At 47.6% G+C, this 19160-nt stretch overlaps 1 protein-coding gene across 5 annotated transcripts in view; it reads left to right on the top strand.

Annotated features, from left to right (window-relative positions):
- The window catches only part of LOC100123674, a 248220-nt gene that overhangs the window by 51988 nt on the left and 177072 nt on the right, over positions 1-19160 (top strand). For 4 of the 5 annotated variants that reach the window (XM_031930805.2, XM_031930806.2, XM_031930807.2 and 1 more), the window contains exon 2: positions 4579-4641. The gene's annotated coding sequence lies outside the window, so the exon portion shown is untranslated. Of the gene's footprint in view, positions 1-4578; positions 4642-18187; positions 18947-19160 lie in introns of those variants that run through there. The other variant, XM_031930804.2, reaches the window with a different exon arrangement.

Raw genomic sequence — 19160 nt, 5'->3', positions numbered from 1 at the left:
GAGTTCCTGGAATGGAAAAAGTTGGGATAACTTCTTGTGGGGTGTACTAGACTGCTGTTTGAGCTGGATTTATTATTATTGTAGTTTGATAGAACGAACGAATTGAGGTGTAAGTCGGATACTGATTAATCAGTAGTCCATATGCCATAAATATCATAAATATTTCTCGGTAATCTAACCTCTATAGAATGAGGCATCCACTTGAATTACAATTTATCAATTTTTATATTTCAAAGTCTATTAAAACATCAAAAAGTGTGCCGATCCACACAAGCGGTCCCTAACGCTGCCCTTACAATCACCCCAAATCTCCCACATTCAACAATCCCAAACACTTCGATCCTCGCGAATCGAAATCCAACTTGGAATTTCAAGGCAAAACACCGTCCAGAACCTCTACGAATCCTGCGTCCAGTCGACACTAATATTATTTCCTCTGCCCTATACACATATATAGCTACATACAGCGAGATAGAGAGACGGTAACGAGCGCGACACCTGGACGTCGATCCTCTCTCGCCGTGCGCGCGCGACAGTTATCGAGTTACCAGTTTGAATATTCACGCCGCGCTCTGAGCTCCGGCACGTACCCATACACACACTTGCACGAGGGACAGCTTCGCGTTCGATGGGCCGAAGATTTTGCGGACTCGAAGGATCTCGAGATTGAATTTTTGTGTAATGAATTATGTCAAACGCGCGATTGGTTTGAGTCAAACCTCAAGCGCGGACGCATAGGTATATCAGGTATTCATTGAGATTAGCAAAGCCTAAGCCTGGAACTAGGGTCGGTAAAAATAAAAAGCCGATAGACAGCGCTAAGAGGGAATGAATAAGGGATCCTCTCGGCAGCTGAGACTACCGCTCGTCCGTGTGGACTTTGAGGAGAGCGAGAGCCGACGAGTTCTCCCTCTCTATATAGCTCCGCACGTAGATTTCGCCTCGTCGAGAATTTACGAGCGAAGGAGGTCAAGTTGATTTTGTCCCCGCAGAATTGACTGGCAAACGACTGGCTGTGCCGCTCTGCTTTCTCTCTCTCTCTCTCTCTCTCTCTCTCTCTCTCTCTCTCTCTCTCTCGCTCTATACGTGACCGGTGTTATTTATCGTCGATAGGATACGATCAAGAACGTCCGATCGTTATTACTCCGTTAAAAGGGGACTTTTCCGTTATATTCAGCCGCGCTCGAGAGCCCATCCTTTATTTTTTTCGACGGTCATATAGCGCGCGTTGATTGAAGCGTTTGTACATATCGAAAAGCTCTCTCTCTCTCTCTCTCTCGGTTGAAAAAAAATTTCGACCATGGAACCGCGCGATTTTATACGGGTTTTTTTCGTGTACGCAGAGTGTAACGGTAGAAAAGCTGCGCGCAGAGTGTAAAATAGGCTAGCTTTCCGAGAAAAAGCGCGTTTGGCGCGGGTTTCTTCGCCGGAATTATAATCGCGAGCTTTTGCCACTGACAGATCGATGAAACCCGGGTTCATTTCCGCGATTGAAAAAGAAAATTGAATCGCGCACGGAATTCAAGTGCCGGTATGCGCATAAAACAGTTTGCGTAGGTACGCGTAAACTTGTAACCGGCAATTGGGCTTCGCATTTCGGGTTTTAGCGAGTTGAAGCAAAGGACATAAAATGGTTTTAGAAATATTTTTGTACTACAATCACAGATCGAGCCTCAATCCCTGACATTATTCCTCTTTCGCATATCTATTATGACGATTGACGGCCGGCGCTCGCGTTTTCTCTCTGCAGCGGCAGCAGCAATAGCAGCAGATAAAGGAAAAGCAGCCCTGCAATCGTCGGCCGATAATTATAATCAGTTATGCAGTGAGAGAGAGGGACGAGATACGGGCCGGTCCGCGCACTGACCTGGATGAATGCGGGCGCGCCTGGCTATTCGAAAAGCTCGCTCGACAGATCTGGCTTGTTTGCTGTGCCGGGGCTGTCTCGGGACGCAGACTCGCGCGACGTGGAGGGTGGACACAGCATTTACATCATTTAATTTATGAGCCTTCTCCCGACTGCCGCTGCTCTGCTTCTCTCTCTCTCTCTCTCTCTCTCTCTCTCTCTCTCTCTCTCTCTCTCTCTCTCTCTCTACGGTCCCGCGCGCCGTAAAGGTATATGGATGCCGAGGGAGTGTTTGATACAGGCAGTGGGAGAGAGAGAGAGAGAGAGAGAGAGAGAGAGAGAGAGAGACATACTAATGCGACTCGAATAAATTTGCATATGTATGTGGCCGAATGCTGATGCGCGCCGGCGCTCGCTCGCTCTCTCTCTCTCTCTCTCTCTCTCTCTCTCTCTCTCTCTCTCTCTCTCGCAGCGCAGGGAGAGTAGATAAAGCGACCGAGAGCCACTGGACGTTGAGGGTGAGGGGGTGAGGGTCAGCATTGTATAAGCGCAGCACGCCGGCGACTCGCGACTATATACCGTGTATAGTACATACGACGACGTCGATCTTCTGGGAGAGAGTTATGTGGGGGTGGCTGAAGAGAGGAGTATAAGGGGACCTTGGAAATTGCCAATTAGATCTCTGGAGGCCGGCACGCGAGTGCAGTTCTCTCTCTCTCTCTCTCTCTCTCTCTCTCTCTCTCGGGGATGAAGGCACGGCGAGGGCTCTCGAAAGCTTCGGTCTACCTATACACAGAGAGCGTCTTTCGAGCTTCTTGCAGCCTCCTCCTCCCGTGGATGATATCCTCTTTTGTTAACGGCATCGATTACACACACGCATACACACACACGCCGACGAGAGTTTTTTCAACGTTCGCGCGGAATTAACGCGAAAAGCTCGCGGATGTGTCGCAGTGCACTTGGAGAATGTTTATTTTTAAAGTGACGACGAGGAGAGCTTGTTGACACTCGACGGATGCGCTTACTTCGCGGGCTGGTGCACTTCCGCGAATTTTCTTCCATTTTAAAGTGATACTTGTACTGGTGATGCTTCTGAAAATAGAAAATATTCGAACCGTTATTAATCGTCCGCTTTTTTCACAGGAATCTGACGCAGATGTCAGCTGCACGCCTCCAGCTTTATAGCCACACACACATACACGTACAATCGTGCGAATTCGGCGAGAATATTCAGGATTAAGGAAACTCACCAAGTTTGATTAGCCCCGAGTTATCCCGCACCGTCGCTCGACTCCACACACACACGCACACACACACACATACACATACCTGTGAAATCGCTCTGTATTGATTTTCGCGAATAATAACTCAAAAAAAAAGACATAAAAATAAAAATAAAAATAAAAACACGCTCGCGCAGTCAAAAGTTTTCGCGGCCGAGCGCGCGCGCCCGGCCAAAGAAAAACAGAGAATCAGCGAAACGAAAACTCGATCGCGTCCGAAGAATAAACTAACCCTTCATATTTCCGAATACGCAATCGCGTCTAAACAAAGCTTACTCCTGGCGGTGCGGCCGGTCTGTAAATATTTTTTTTCGTCGGCCTCACTCCTTTGTTGACGCGCGCGTGTGTGTGTGTACGATGAAAAATCTCGCCGCTGTGGCGCTCAAGAAAGCAACGAATTTCGCGGCCCTTTTGTCGGCGACGTATAAGTCGCGAAATAAACTTGTAAAACGCTGTGTATATCGTGGAAGTGTATTATCCGCCGGTGTGTGTGTGTGTGTGTGTGTGTGTGTGTGTGTATGGAATCGTAAAATTACAACGAAAAAAAAAAAAATACAGCTGAGGGAGGGAGTCGTAAAAGCGTAGTAGTAACCATTCGCGATTTAAACGCTCTTTTTTTTACGTCTCCCGTATACATACCGGACGGCTGCTGCGATTCCATCCGGCGTATTGTTTTCCTCCTTTCGGATTCCGTTTCTATACGTGTACATATGAGAGCTGCTTTTTGAATACCGCGAGCACTTCGTCCGCAGATAACACACAAGAGTCCCTTATCGCGGAATTATTCCGGCGCTGCGACAGAGCAGCGGTAGCGGCGCTAAGGACGACATCTCTGAATTAGAAAGCACCTCACGGCCAGCGAGAGCACAAACTGCTGGAATGACGAAAAACAAAAAGGAGTAGAACGTTTTACCCCGGCAATTACCTATTTAGATCCTACCGCCTGGAATTGTCCTCGTTTATACCACTCTCCGAGCAGACGACGCATGCAAAAGTCAGCTGCAGTGTACCGGGACGACGATAACTACAGAGGGACCTTCGTGCGCTGCGCTGGATATAATATTCGGTCGGAAGGCTTTATTAAGACGTAACTTCTTTAATTACCCGACCGGTGCAACGCTATATAGTATAGACAGCCCCTTTTTTCGCGCTCGGGCTTGAAATTAAAAGCGAAGGGACCAGGGCAATTACGAGCATAGCGAATTTCCCTTCAATTAGCCTCCGCGAGCGAGATATCGGCGCCTGTGTGTGCTGACCTTCTATAGAAACAATGAACCTGCTGATGTGGGACGGTTATGTCGCGTTGGAAGGGACAGACTGAAATTACAATTAAGGGAGAGTTTTTTGCGCGCGCCTTCCTTTTCTCTCTATCTCGGAATCAAGCGGTCGGCCGATCGAAGCTCGATACGGACTACTTATTTTGAAAACTCGTTTATCCTCTGCTTTCAGAATGTGAGCCGAGGAGCATCGTGGGATGGCTCGGCAGTCGAGATCCGCTTTGTAGCAGCCAGGGTGAGTACAAAGGAAAAAAAATAATAGAATAAGTACCGCTCGACGAGGGACAGTGGTGCAGAGTCGACAGACACTGGAGATTTACCGTCGCGAGCGCTTCTGCGGAACGCCCCTTCCGGATTTCAAAGTCCCGTATATTATACCGTGCGTGCGTATGCGTACACGCACTACGGGCTTGAGCCCTTTTTCACGCTTTTCACCTTGCACCGTTCGAATATTCGAAAAAAAGCACGACCTCCTCGCCGAGAAAAGAGAGAGATAGAGATGTAGACAAAGGGGCAAAGTCCGCTTGAAAAAGGACTCGGTCGAGTCGTCCTGACTTTGTTGAGTGTGCGGCGCCGCGGCGATTAATGCCGAAGCCTCTGCCGCTCGTCCGTCTTCGATTGGTCTCTGCGGTCTCCCGCCCCCCACGTATAAATTAAGTGAAATCGAGCGTGAGGTCATTTCGCTTCTCTTCTTTCTCTCACACACACACACACACGTACGCTGATCTCTGCTTTATCTCGGCACACGATAACGCGAGCAGGTGTATAGAGGTCGCTGTCCTCGCTTTATTATTCCACGAGTTGCTCGCTCTCTCTTTTCCCTCGAATTTCACGCGCGTGTATTGTATCATCTTCGGCCTAACGAAGCTGGCCTCAGGCGTGTGCGGCAGCATCGATCGGACGCTGGAAAAATATTTCCAGCCCCCGCCAAGGAAAACACACGCGATCGTTGCGGTCAGATTAAGCGAGAGAGATAGAGTGGGATGAAAGCGCCGGCGAAATTGAATAATGTATAAAGCGAGAATAATCCACACGTGTGTATAAGTGTTTGCAAGGCCAGCGAGTTTCATCGATTATTACTATACTTTTTTAAATGTTCGCCATAATCGCGGACTAATTATTCACGCGAAAGTACGCGATCATACAGGCCGAATTAATCCCTCGAATTATTCACAAAGTCGCGCGGGGGAAATTCCCAGCGTTCGAAAGTTTTTCGACCATCGCCGCTCTTCCTCCCAACGGAATTACTAACGCAGCAGCGCTAGTAGTAGTAGTTCCGTCGATGCTCAGAGGAGAGGGACGGATGGATGGAGAGAGAAAAAAAAGGAGAAGCGCGTGGGAGTAACCTTTTGAGGACCGCAGTAGTCGAGCTCTCGTTCGCAATGTAAAGCGGCTTACCGAGAGCTGCCTCCGCTGCTGCTTCTATCATCTCTCTCGTGCCGAAATAACGACGAAGAGAGAGAGAGAGAGAGAGAGAGAGAGAGAGAGAGAGAGAGAGAGAGAGAGAGAGCTGCGCCCTTCGAACCAAAATATTTCCCCTTTTCTACCGCGAAGCTTCTCTCTATTTTTCTACTCTCCTCTAGGTACACACACCGGCGTGTTGATCATCCTTGACTTTGCGAAAAAGCTGATTACGCGTCTGTGCCGCGAGTGGAAGTGCGTGTGTACCGAGATATCGATCTTTTTCCAATTCCTATTACACCTACACACTCGTACAGTTTTTCCTATCCGTCTCTCTCACGGTGGGCCGCTTACTCTCTCCCAGTCCGTCTTTAGCCTCGGTCTCTCTCTCTCTCTCTCTCTCTCTCTCTCTCTCTCTCGCTCTCTCTCTCTCTTCCTCTTCTGAAGGAGGAGGGCAGCAGCGGTAGCGAGTACTCGGGACACTTAAAGGATTTACGGGTCTAAGAACTCCAAAGCGCCCTCTCTCTTTCTCTGTTTCTCTCGCTGTCTCTCTTTCCGCGGCGCTGCACACTAGCGGCCGGCTGAAACTAATTGCGAGCACGCCTCCGAGACTCGAATTCTCGATGGTATATGCGATGGGGGTGGAATTCTCTTTCTCTTTCTTTTTTTTCGTCCGTACGTTCGTTGCGGGTGGGATTGTTTTTGTTCGCGGGATTCGCGCTCTTTCGAGGGGAGAGAGAAAACCGACGGAAGTTTCGCGGGAGAGAGCCGATTTAGAGGAGGAGGTGGACACGGTGTGTTGGTGTGGGGAATTATTAGTTCTTGTGAGATTTAACACATCTACACTGCTGTACGCTGTGTGTAAACTGGATCCGAGCTTCTGATCGTCGAAGATAGATGGCGCACTGCTTCCCACAACCGAATCGTCGCACCAAGTGCATATATAGTCTATATCGGAGGTGTCTTCATCAGACCTACTGTTCGGGCTACTCATGCTATAACTGCTCGAGTTTTTATTTTAGTACCTGCATGCAATTCCTATGCTTGTATTAATAGTATATTTTTCGTTTTTAAAATTTGTTTGAAATTTCCACGTGTACCACCAGACTTGGTGTACAGGAAACGTTCGATCAACGAAAAATCCGAAGCACAGCCACAAAGCCAAAAGTCAGTCAGGTGTGTGCAAAGTCGCTTCTCACAACTTCCTGTATACACATCACAACGACGATATGGGTCAGCGTTTACGCAGTCGCTTTGAGTCGGATTTTTCGTCTCGTTCCCTCACACGAAACTGGGACGACAAATAAATTTTTCTTTCTTCGTCGTTCCTCGCTTTTCCTCTTCTTTGCCTCGTACTATATAGCTTGTCCGAGAAAGGACGCAAATTGAAATGGCGCGCGAGCTGAGCGTTTTGCGCCGCGATTGGCGGTTTTCACTTTTCCACTTGAATTTCACCGACACGCTTGTAACGCAATTTTTCTCGCAGTGGTCCCAGCTCTTTGAAGAGGATGAAAATTGCTTTTCAACTCTACAGGGCGTAAAGTGAAGCTTTACTCCCGAGTTTCGCTATAAAACGATTCCTCCTGGCTTGCCATCATTTAATAAAGCTTTAGCACACAGACACACATACGAGAACGATAATAAGCAAAGAAAAGAAGGAAAATAAAGTCCATATAATACGCGTCGTCGTCGATCGCTTATATGACTCTTAGCTAGAGAGAGAAGCCTCCGGAGCTAGCCTCTTTTTCTCCCTCCAGTCAATAAACCGCTGCTCGCTGGGCACTTGAGACGCATTATTGTGTATACGCGGCTCCGTGTAAATATACGCTGCTGCCTGCACTTTTTCCCAGGCCGTATCATGGTAATGCTAGCGGGCGGCTTTCATCGGAATTTCAAACTTTGGAGCTTTTTCCCAGGCGTATAATAGATGGATTGTGTTGACCCACATGGCGACGTTGACCGCTCGCGGACAAAGGAATACGAAATTCAGCTTCTTATCGCCGGACGATATGTCGATAAATAGACTCTGTTTTTGAAATAGAACTTCTTCATCTTCCCAAGTATATATTACATACAGCAGACGACGACGCCTGACCTGTGCAGAGCGATGGCCCAAGGCGCCTCGGCTCTCGTAGTCATGGCAACTTTTGATTGTTCCTTTCCTCCTTTCGAAAAAGGTACAGCGGCATTGTATGCTGCGCCGCCGACAAGCGAATACGTATATATACCCAGTGGAAACCGCGGAAGGACGCGGCAGAGAATACGGGATAGAAAAATAAACGTCGTCGTCGAGAACGAACGAACGAACCCTTCCATATACGCGGCCACATACGTCCTGCGCGCAGCGCAACAAAGCAGCGCACTTCTCGTCTTTTCAGGCTCCTTTTTTTATTTCCTCAGCACGATAGAGCAAAATAAACGGGTGTACACACGCGAACGGCCCGATGTATGTTCGATGAGTAATATCCATTGTGCGAAGGGGGCCGAAAAGTTTTTTTTTTTTTTTTCGAAATTCGTATCCAGAAGCAGCGAGTACAGGCTTGCAGAGACTTACCCGCCGCAAGCTCTCTCCCTCCCTCTCGCAAGCAATTAAAACAGTTTCCACGTGCCGCGTCGGCAAGTAGTCGCTTTAACCCGCTCTCTTGCGCAATAAAGCGAGGCAGTGTGTGCGCGCCTATGTGTATACGCCTCTCTGGGCGAGAGCTAGCTGCGCAGCCGTATAATAAGCAATTTGCATAAGCCTGTTTCGATTCGGCCTTAATAACCCTGGCTCGTAAAATAAACAAACTTTTTTAATGCGCGTAGCGCGAGGCGCGAGGCCGAGAGCAACTTCTATCCTCCGAGAATATTGTGCTAGCGCAGGAGGGTATATAGCCCACGTCGATCGTTCGCGAAAAATGGGGCTGTTTTTTATAATCGGACTCGCGTGCTCTAAAACTCTCTCTCTCTCTCTCTCTCTCTCTCTCTCTCTCTCTTTTTTTAACGCGCGTTCGACTGAAAGGGCTGCGTTATATTCGCAAGCTCGTAAAGAATATAGGCGCGAGTACGAGGGAGCTTGCGGTATCTTTCAGCTGTTTTTTACGAGATTTCTTTGGCGCGTGCGTATAGGAAAAGTTGGATGCGGTGCAACGAGGAATAATTAAGAGCTTGCAGCGGAGAGGCGTTATCGGATATTGCTCGTTGTGAATTTTAAGTTCCGATCGAACGCCTGAAGGTATTTTTATTTCGGCATTTCGGCATTTAATAACAAGTAATGTACAAAAAAAGTACCATTTTCACTCCTGTCGAATAATACTCCATCCACCCGCGCAAAAGAGAATACATCAAAGCCCTCGACTGTCATCCTCGGGCTATACGTATACGCGCATGCATACTGCAAAGAAGCGAGCCAGTACAGGGCCAAAGGCTGAAAACATAATGAACGTCGACAATGAAGTAATTCAATGGCCAGAGATAGATAGATATAGAGCTCCGTATAACCTCATCGAGAGCGACGAGGGATCCGAAACGGATAGGCCGCGTTGAGAGTCAGCAGCACGACCAACGTATGGTACACAGTCATCGACGCGTATTTCGGTCACGTATCCGCGCCGGACAATGCCGCGCGTACGCGACCACTTATACACACCTGAGGCTATGGCTCCTTTCGATGTCTGCTGCTTATTTTTCGAAATAATATCTATACCATAAGAGAACCGTACGAAATCCAACCGGTCGATCTCTTCCCCTGCGAGACGGAATACACCGAAGCAATGATTAATTTAATTAATTAAAGCGCTGCGCGCGTGCGCACTGAGACGAAAATCAACAGGAGCCTGCTGCACGTCGAGCCTCAAAAATATAGCCAACTACAACACACAACGCGCGCGGGGGTGGTGGGAGATGAAAATTCATTATTATGAAAATAAATATAACATATTGTAATTAATTAAATGGAAAACATACGCCGCCGACACGCGCCCTCAGCGCCGCGAGGACCCTCTATATTGATTTTGCACGCCCGCGTCTACCGTCGGTGGGCTCTCTGTTGTTTTACGCGCAATTTTAAGGCGAAATTCGAATTTTAAGCGTCCGCCCACGCGCAGTATGGAAATAACGATTGTTATGCATGTTTCGCTGTAAAATATACAGCGAGCCAACTTTTTCGTGGAGTGCAAAGAGACTTTTCACCGGTTATGAACGAATACGAGGAAAAAAACTCGCGGATAGCGCAGATGCACGAAGCGCGCACGAGCGAAGAATTAGAGAGACGACGAGTTGGCAGGAGTATAATAACGATTCGGGAATTCTCTCCTCGTCGCTATACATACGTATAAGCGAAGAGAGCGAGTGTGTGCGCGTCGATTTAGAACGAGCCCCCAGAGGCGGATATCGTTATACTCTATCTCTCTTTCGCGAGATGTAGGGAAAATAAAAGAAAATAATTGTTGAAATATGCATTCGAGCGTCCGGCGTCTGCCTTTTTTGTTTCTTCGAAAAACTCCCGGACGCGTGTAAAAGCTTCCTTTTTTTTTGATTTTGCGTTTAAAAAAAATTAGGAGTTAATTCGCGCGCGTTTACCATTTTCGTTACACACATCCCGCATCGAGTTCTGCACGCGCTGAAAAATTAATGTCCCGTCGCGCTCGCATCAGAGCCATTAGCAAAGTTTTCTCCCTCTTGCATATACGGTGGTGACATTTTTTTTAACGAGCGTGTTTTTATATTTTTGCATTTTCAAAAGTATTATATTTACTCGCGCCAGGAGCTTGCGGTGCCGCGAGTTCTAATCCATAAAAAGCATTAATATGCAGCTCTCGAAACATAAATCTCGGGGACGACCGGTGCCGGGCGCGCGAGCCTCTCTCGTTTCCATTATAAATTATTTAACGCGACTGCGACGTTTCGCGATTAATTTATTAGTCGTGAATGTCAATTCCGCGGTAAGTAATTTACGGAGAGCAGCTGTGAGCTATTCTCTCTCTCTCTCTCTCTCTCTCTCTCTCTCTCTCTCTCTCTTACTCTCTTAAAATCTTGGTGTTGGAGAGAGTTGGATTTTTGTTGGAGAACTGCGGGGTCATCGGGATGTTATTGTTTAAGAGATGAATCAACAAGTCGACGTGCGACTAGTAAAAAATGTCATATTCGAGAAGAGAAGGTAATAACGACAGTTGAATACTGTGAATTGTCGCTAATGAAAAGATATTAGTTTCGTTTTGTCTTTTCACAAAAGTAACTATATTCTCTTTAAGGCATGCAACGACCCAAAAAGAACAAATATGCAAATAAGTGCATATTGTACATAAAACATTTACTCCGCCATAATGTCCACATACTATAGCAAGTATATTACACCGAAGAAAATATATGAGTTCCGCTCGAAACGAAGCCCGATTCACCGTGCGTGAGTTCTCTCCTTTACATCGAGTACAAATGAAGCCCCGCTCGATATTTTCAACTACACTGCAGCGAACTACATTAATAAAAAAGAAGCTTTCGGCATAGCAGCAGCAGCAGTATCGACGAGAGGATTAATTAGCATCGAAAGGATTCCCGAGAGCGAGTGAGAGGTAATTCGCGAGAGCTGCTCGTCGGACCTATAAGTCAATAGTTGCCTTTCAGAGCCTCTCCCCCCCCCCCCTTCCCATCCCTGCACCAGCAGCAGTAGCAGCGCCATATATATATATATACACACTCTGTCTCGCTCTCCCTCGGCAAGATTGAATTCCTCGGTTGGCGTTATACATTATTGAAGAAGAAAGATATACCCCCAAGGCTTCTTTCCCATATCTATACGTCTACACACAGCCAACCTACACAGCATCCCTCTCTCTCTCTCTCTCTCTCTCTTCCGTATTGTTCGTATGAGCCGGAGGGGCGGACGCCGGCGAAATTCATCCAGCGTCCAGCGCGTCGGAAACATTTTATCTTTGTACTCGCTCTTGTTTTTTTTTCTTTGTTTTTTTTTTTTTTGCCGGGGGAGAAAAAAATGCCGCGCACAGCGCAGTCCGAGGCCGTAATTGCTTGGGCGCAGGACGAATGGCCGCGAAATTCTTTTTCCGTCGAGCATAAGTGTAAAGCGCGCGCTGCTGCTGTGTTCGTTGCGTTTCTTCGCGCGCTTTTGAACCTTATTTACATGATAACGCGATTTTTTTCTGCGTTTTCTCTTGCCGCATCGTCGCGGCGTTTCTATCTCTGGACGCGGCTGTGGTGATTAATTGCACTACGCTTGTGTGTAGGTGCTTTTGGGAGTTTCTTGATTGGAAGGTGAGATGAAGGCTTCGCTGACGAAAATGTCTTGTAAAACTAAACCGAATAATCTTGTGCAAAGAAATGGGTAGAATCATAAATATAAAAAAAATCAAGCAAATTCTCTGAATTATAGAAGAATTATTTAACACAACGCGGATTTTCATCTTGAAGCTGTAGATAGATTAAATTTTTTTTCGATTCCCAAACGAACTCGACGATTCTAAGCAGTAGCCTACAAAGCGAAACGATTTTCCGCCTTTAATAAATGTCTCCTTCAAGTATAGAGAGTTGTATACGACAAGTAACGTTGCGGAAAGAACGCTGCTGCAGCAGCAGCAGCACACTTTGAACTCTGTCACGTCTCTGCGGATTCCTTCCTTCCTCTCTCTCTCTCTCTCTCTCTCTCTCTCTCTCTCTCTCTCTCTCTCTCTCTCTCTCTCTTCGGCTATTTGTTTCCTTTTGCCCGTGTTCCTTCGTTCCTCTCGATTTCGCAACTCTCGCCTCTTTGGAATTCTTTCCTTTGCCCTCTCTCTTTCTCTATCCGCGACGAGCCCAGCGGAGAAATCGAAGAAAGGAAAAGGGAGAGGGCGTATCGAAGCAAAGAGAAAATCCACGCGCGCACGGCGTATACGTATATATAGAGAGAGAGCAGAGCGCAGAGCGAAGGATATAAATTAAAAAGGAGTAGAAGCGTTAGAGAAGCTAGTCCGCGGGCTATGGCTCTCTTTGCCGATATCGAAGTCCCGCAAGAGAGAGAGAGAGAGAGAGAGAGAGAGAGAGAGAGAGAGAGTCTCATAGCCGGAGAAAACTTGGTGATTGTGCTAAAAGGATTCCTTTAAGCTCGGGAGAGAGAGAGAGAGCTATATATTATTTATCCGGCTCGTGTGCTCTCGCCAGCAGCTCTATATTCGATTAGAGCGAACTTTTTGCCGGAGATCGAAATGTATAAGGAGCTACTGCGCGCTTTATGATGAAGCATTTTTCAATCCCTCTGTATCAAAGATTAACGGCCCTCAAGAGCGAAAAATTGATACACACACACAACGAAACTCGAGCATCAGCTGCTTCTTATCGCATAAGCGCGATATCGACGTGCGCCGCTGAGTTTTTCACCCGTCAGTTCACTCCCAGCTGTGCATCACGCGCGAGAGCTGCTGTTTTTTACACACAGAATTTCTTTTTTTTTTATTCGTCTACTGCCCTTTTTCGCGCGCGTCTTGCTCGCGTCTGGTCCTCGGGGGGATGCGGAGAGATGATGCACACCGCTCTCGGATGAAATTTCGGATTCCCGCAGGAGCAGAGGAAGGAACCGCCGCTGGCGGGTCAAGATATATATATATATATATATATATATATATATATATATACATATATATATATATATACTGTCTGACGCGCATATACACCGCTTTTTTCTCCTCTTCTTCGCTCGACGAACTTCGCATCTCTCTCAGCGGTGGATTTTGGTATTTCATTAAGGCGCCTCTGCTCGTTCTACTTGGGCATCCGAGAGTTAAAAACTCACACACTCGTGCACGTCCTTCGCGGAATCGCGACGACGACTGAACTCTTAACCCAGTTTAATTTTCTTCTTTTTTTCACTAGATTGGGCTAAATAGAGGGTGAACAGAGAGGCGAGTGTGCAGTGGAGAGAACGAATAGGACTGCGATAGCTTTGGGAGCTGCGCATTCGTCGCTCGGTGTGTATCGCTTACGTATAGCATACAAGCTACGGTTATTATGGGTATACGTCGTGTTTGCCCGTCGCGACGTGCCGCTGCTAATACACGGCTTCGTGAGCGCGATTTCGATCTCAGATATGCAGCTGCGTATATAGTTTAATGTTTACTGCCTTAGCTGCACATGCAGGAATACGATGTATCTCGAAAGGATATTAATCGCGAGTTGTAATATTTTTCTTGTGATTCAGTGTCTCCTACGCATGCGCTCAATCCGACTCTCGCGGGCAATTCATATTCTTAGGCAAACACATCTCGAGCTTTGCTTTTCATTTTCACACGGGGTATCCTCTCGCTCGGCTATGCAAACATTTTTCCCGATCAAGCGACGACGGCTTCCATCTCCATTTTGCGCGCTTCGAGCCGATCGCAATCGAAGCTCTTCCGGTTGTTTAATCGTCGTAGAGCATATACATTTGACTAAAAAGTCGCGCTTGTATAGCCATACTCCGTTCGATTCTCGTGAAAAACGAAACGAAAAAGCGCGGGAAATTCAGATTCCTAACCTCAAAAAAGTCGAAATATTCATCTCCCGAAGCATAATCCGTTCGAGTATCAGCTGCACTTTTCTCAGCGCGACAAACACACTCGATATAGAGACAGAGAGAGAGACTTTCAAGACTCGACACGTCGACCGCGCGCTCGTCTCGAGAGTAGCCCCGGCGCTGGCGTAAACAGCAAAGTGCGTGTCGCGAAGCTCGTTGAAAAACGAAGGGGAGGAGACATCATCCGGCTGTAAGTAATTCCAGGATCGATCCTCCCCTACTGCCTACACCTCTCCGTCATTCAAAATCCATTCCCTACTCCGCCCCTCACGCGCGAACAGGCATTAGAGCAAAATTCCTTCGCGAAAGGGAAAGACACATCCTTCTCTCTCCGCGAATTACACACAAATGGCAAAATAAAAAGCGGCGTGTAATGCACTTTTAAGAGCTTTTACCTAGGACGTTCGATCATTTAGCTATGCGCAGAGGGAAATATCGCACGCGTCTCTCGGCGTATAAATCAAAGCCCGTCGGGCTGTTCTGCGCGCAGTAGTGTAATAGTCTCCGCTCGTAACTCGCCGATATCTAGAGGACTCTGCAAGCTTATTATACGTACACAGCTACGTCCCGCATATGGAATTCCCTCAAGTGCTGCTTTTTGGGAGCGGACACTTGCGAGATTTAATCGGAAGCGCGTGACCGGATTGCTCCAGCCGTGGAGCTTAGCTGCTGCGGTTTTTAGTCCGCTGGATTCCGGCTTTTTAAAGGCCGCCACCGCCGAGGTTGTTTGTTTGCCACGGCGGTCGGAGGCTCGGATTAAAGTTCGAGAAGTTTGCGGTGGATGTTTCGAATACCAAGGGAGAGCCGGAAACAAGTGCAAGATTCGCGCGATGAGGTCGTTCTTTTTTTTTGGGGATGTCGAGTGGGAAACACGCTTGAGCCGGAAATTCTACAGATTTACAATTAATTTAACAACGAAAAATACGACCTTAAATGTTTCTGTTATCGCATAAGGACGGCTAAAAATGATAGTATTTTCAAGCTCCAACGTACAATACACTATATCTCCTTTCAATAATTCAGCATATTCCCGGAATGCAAAAAAATTGATAATACACGGGGGAAGGTTCATTAAAAAATATATATAGGTTGCCCCCGCGCGCGTTCGATATAATAAAAATCGCGAAAGGAACGAAAGAAATATTTCATCGATAAGTATTATGTATTAGTGCATCGTGAAAAATCTAATAAAGGGGAGCAGCAGCGCCCCGAGGCTAAATTCCTTCGTTAAAGCAGAATTTACAATATACCCCCCCGCGCGCGCTTGTGCATTTTATACACACGTATAGTCGTTTTTAAAGTGATCCACTGCTTGAGAAAAATAAAAATATGTAACAAATTTTCAGCCTATTATTTCGTTACAAAGCGGCTCTTGAGCTGCCAGAGTATTTATTTTTACGCGAGGGCGAGAGAGAGAGAGGGCTGAAATTACAGAATTTAAAGCAGGACTGCACTCTTCATCTTTGCCAGAATTTTTAAGCAGCGCTCAGTCAGTCAGTTTTGCGCGGCAGACGGGCGAGGGGCAGAAAAAAAATCGCTAAAGCCTCGATTTTATTTTCTAGGCGCTTTCTTTTTTTCCCCTCGTTTTTCGGCCAAAGTTGCCGTCAGCCACTTAGTCCGTAGCTTTCGCAAATTCGTTATGCATTTTTATTAGTCCCTCTCTCTCTCGTCGGACTACTTTACGTATTAAATTTCTCGGTAATTCGGTGACGCTTTGGAAAAATTGCGCGTTCATATAGTAAATTTCGTTATGAATTGCTCCAATATTTTGCGAAACGCCGGCGGCATAAATATTTTTCGAGATATTAAAAACAGCTCGAGCGATTAATAAAAGCGACTTTTTTACTACGTTATTACGAGACAATCGAGCGAGTCGATCTCGCAAAATATAGAAAAGCCCTCGAGCTGTCACACAGCGCTGAGAAATTTTCCTTCGTTTTCTGGGTCAATTTCTCGCAAGGCAAGGAAGAGTCGCCCCGCGCGTGCTTCGATTTGCGTAATTGCGGCCCGTCGAAGCTCGCGATGATTACAAGTCTGCCGCAAGTAGAGAGAGAGAGAGAGAGAGAGAGAGAGAGAGAGAGAGAGAGAGAGAGAGAGAGAGAGAGAGAGAGAGAGAGAGAGAGAGAGAGAGAAGAACACTCACTTCGCGCCAGCAGCACCACAGCTCGTTTATTACTCGACACGTGTGGCGCGCGGCTGAGTTTTCGAACAATCGCCGAATCGATTTCGTCGCGGATGACCAGTCGCTTACACGCACTACTGCCGCCTTCTTTTCAAGCCTACTTTTGCCTTCAATTCGTACACACACAGAAAGTTTTCCTCCCGTCTGTTATCGACTGTCTCTCTTCTATTTTTAGCCGCTCGTTTTTGCATTTTGCATTCTTCCTCGTCCCCGTTTTTTTCAATTTTCCCGCGGCGCGCGAAACCACAAGGTCACACTAATCGAACGCGTCGCGCAAAATGATTATCGATCGCGTGTCCCCGACTGGCGGCCCGCGCTAGCACTCGATAATGGAAAGGAAAAAGGTGTATAGCGCGAGGAACTACGCTTTTCCATATTTCTATTCCCTCGCTTTTTTTCGCCGCCGCCGCTGCATGAACTCGACGCAATCGTCGTTAAAAGGTCGCAATTTTCTCTGCGGCAGTAGCTGCGCGAAAATCATCGTGTAGTCGTTCTTCTCCGTCTTTTTATTTCACACGGTGTCTTTTTAAACAAACCCTCGATATTTCGTCGGCGAATAATTTAAAGTAATTAAAACCACAGCCGCGCGCGGCGCAGAGTGTAATTCGGCTCGACAAATTTAATTTCGTTAGCCGCGCCGAAAAACGCCGGCGTGTGCAATAAAGGCGAGGGAAAGCTTGCGGTTTTCGCAGCGGCTTCAATTGTTGTTGAAAACAGGGAAGATTTTTCGTTTTCTTCTGGTGTAATTTTTAATTCTCACCCGAGAGAGATAGAGATAGAGATGAGAGTAAGCATTCAAAAAGGCCAGTAGCGGCAGCAGTCGCACACGCGGGTCGATAACGCTCTCTCTCTCCTCTCGGTCTCTTTCTTCTGCTGTGTGTGTGTGTGTGTGTGTGTCTACCTTCGGCCCCTGTGTACACCCGCACAAAGCAGCCGCAGCGGCAGACGCCCACCGTTGGAGATTCGTCTCTCTCTGTTGTGTTGTTTACGCACCTTTAGCTCTGCTACTATATAGTATACCTATGACTTTTTCCGATATGTATAGTGTATAGAGATATGGCGCTTTGATTAACCACAAGGGGGCTGCTTACGGGTCACTGGGTCGAGAGGAGGCGAGGAATTCATTCAATCGCCGCACATACGCACACAGGGCTCATTGAAACGTCGCAACGTCGCACTATATACTCCCGCCACTAGACTGAAAAAGAAATTCCAAGATAGGTTACCCCCCTAGGGGGGCAGCGCCACAGAGCTCCGGAGAGTTTTGAGCGAACGCGCCGCGAATGAGCAATGAGGAGGGAACGAAGAGAGATGGTTCCTCCTGACAGGCGTATGTATTGTAATGAGGTTTTATTTTTGCGGAATGACAAATGGCCAGCGCCACCGTAGATTCTATAATAAGGGGATGAAAATTTGTCTCTCTTCCGATCGCGCACCTGTCCGAGCGCAGCATCCTTAAAAAAATACAACGCTCACGCACACACACACTCCTGCAGCTCCGCATCATCTCTCTCTCTCTCTCTCTCTCTCTCTCTCCACCCCCGCGCATAGGGGGGTAGAAAGCATTGCGCGCGCGCGTAGCCCACGCTTGCGCGCAATGCCAGCCGGCAATAGCGGGGGACGCGTGCGCTGCGTTCTCTCTCTCTCTTCGAGATCAGTAGCAGCAGCAGCAGCAGCAGCAGTAGTAGCAGCAGCAGCCCAAGCTCTCGCAAGTGTGTGCGCAGGGCACAGAGGCAGGCCAGAAGCCGGGCGCCTCTGTCTCTCTACTCTGCTGTTCGTGCGTGTGTTTATGTGCGGAGATACAGGCCTAACCCAACCCCCCCCCCCTTCCAACGAACCCCTGCCACGACTCTTTCTCAGAATATAGATATATATATATATGTATAGTATACAGTGTATGTGAGTGAGTGCGTTGAAGCGACTCTCTCTCTTTCTCTCTCTCTCTCTCTCTCTCTCTCTCTCTCTCTCTCTCTCTCTCTCGTTCGTGTTTTTACCATAGCTCGCAGTAGTGTAGTGTGCGCTTGGATGTACACAGTGCTGGCATGGAACGTACTCTCTGCACCTGTTGGTGAGCGGTGGCGGCGGTGTGCTGTGTGTCGGACAGTCGTGTGAAGCTTCTGTACGTGGAGGAAAGAACCGAGAAGTGCGGCTGTCCCTCCTGTGATGGGCAGTGCACGCGAGAGAAGTTGTTGTTCTTCGTCCGAGCGATGACGATGAAGTGAGCCAAGATTGTCGATTGTCAGTGCGCGTGTTGTTGTATCATTCTATATACGAGAGTATATTGTCTCGATGTCGAGGGCCGAAAGTGCGAGCTAAGAGAGAGAAGATCCGCGCACGGCTCTCTGCAGTGATCGAGCTCTGGAAATCGAGGTATCGCGACAGGCAGGAAACATTAGTGCGCCACGTGAAAATGAGGAGATCCTCTACCTTCTTCACATCAAGGTAAGCTTGTCTCTTTCAACAGGTCGTGTGTATAATGACGAGATAGAATCGCAACAAGTGCATGTGCACAGGCAAATCGAAAAACAAGCGCGACACTGTCTCCGCGCGTACAACCATTAAGCTCTCAAGTGCCGAATAAAGTTCTAAACACCGCGCGTTTATACGACGAGATTATAGCAATTTTTCCCCGGGGGTAACGAGCTTTATTGTCCCC

The sequence above is a fragment of the Nasonia vitripennis genome, chromosome 4 (assembly GCF_009193385.2).
Source record: "Nasonia vitripennis strain AsymCx chromosome 4, Nvit_psr_1.1, whole genome shotgun sequence".
NCBI lineage: Eukaryota > Metazoa > Arthropoda > Insecta > Hymenoptera > Pteromalidae > Nasonia > Nasonia vitripennis.
Note: the sequence above shows the minus strand (reverse complement) of the source record. Positions and strands in the feature narration are given on the sequence as shown.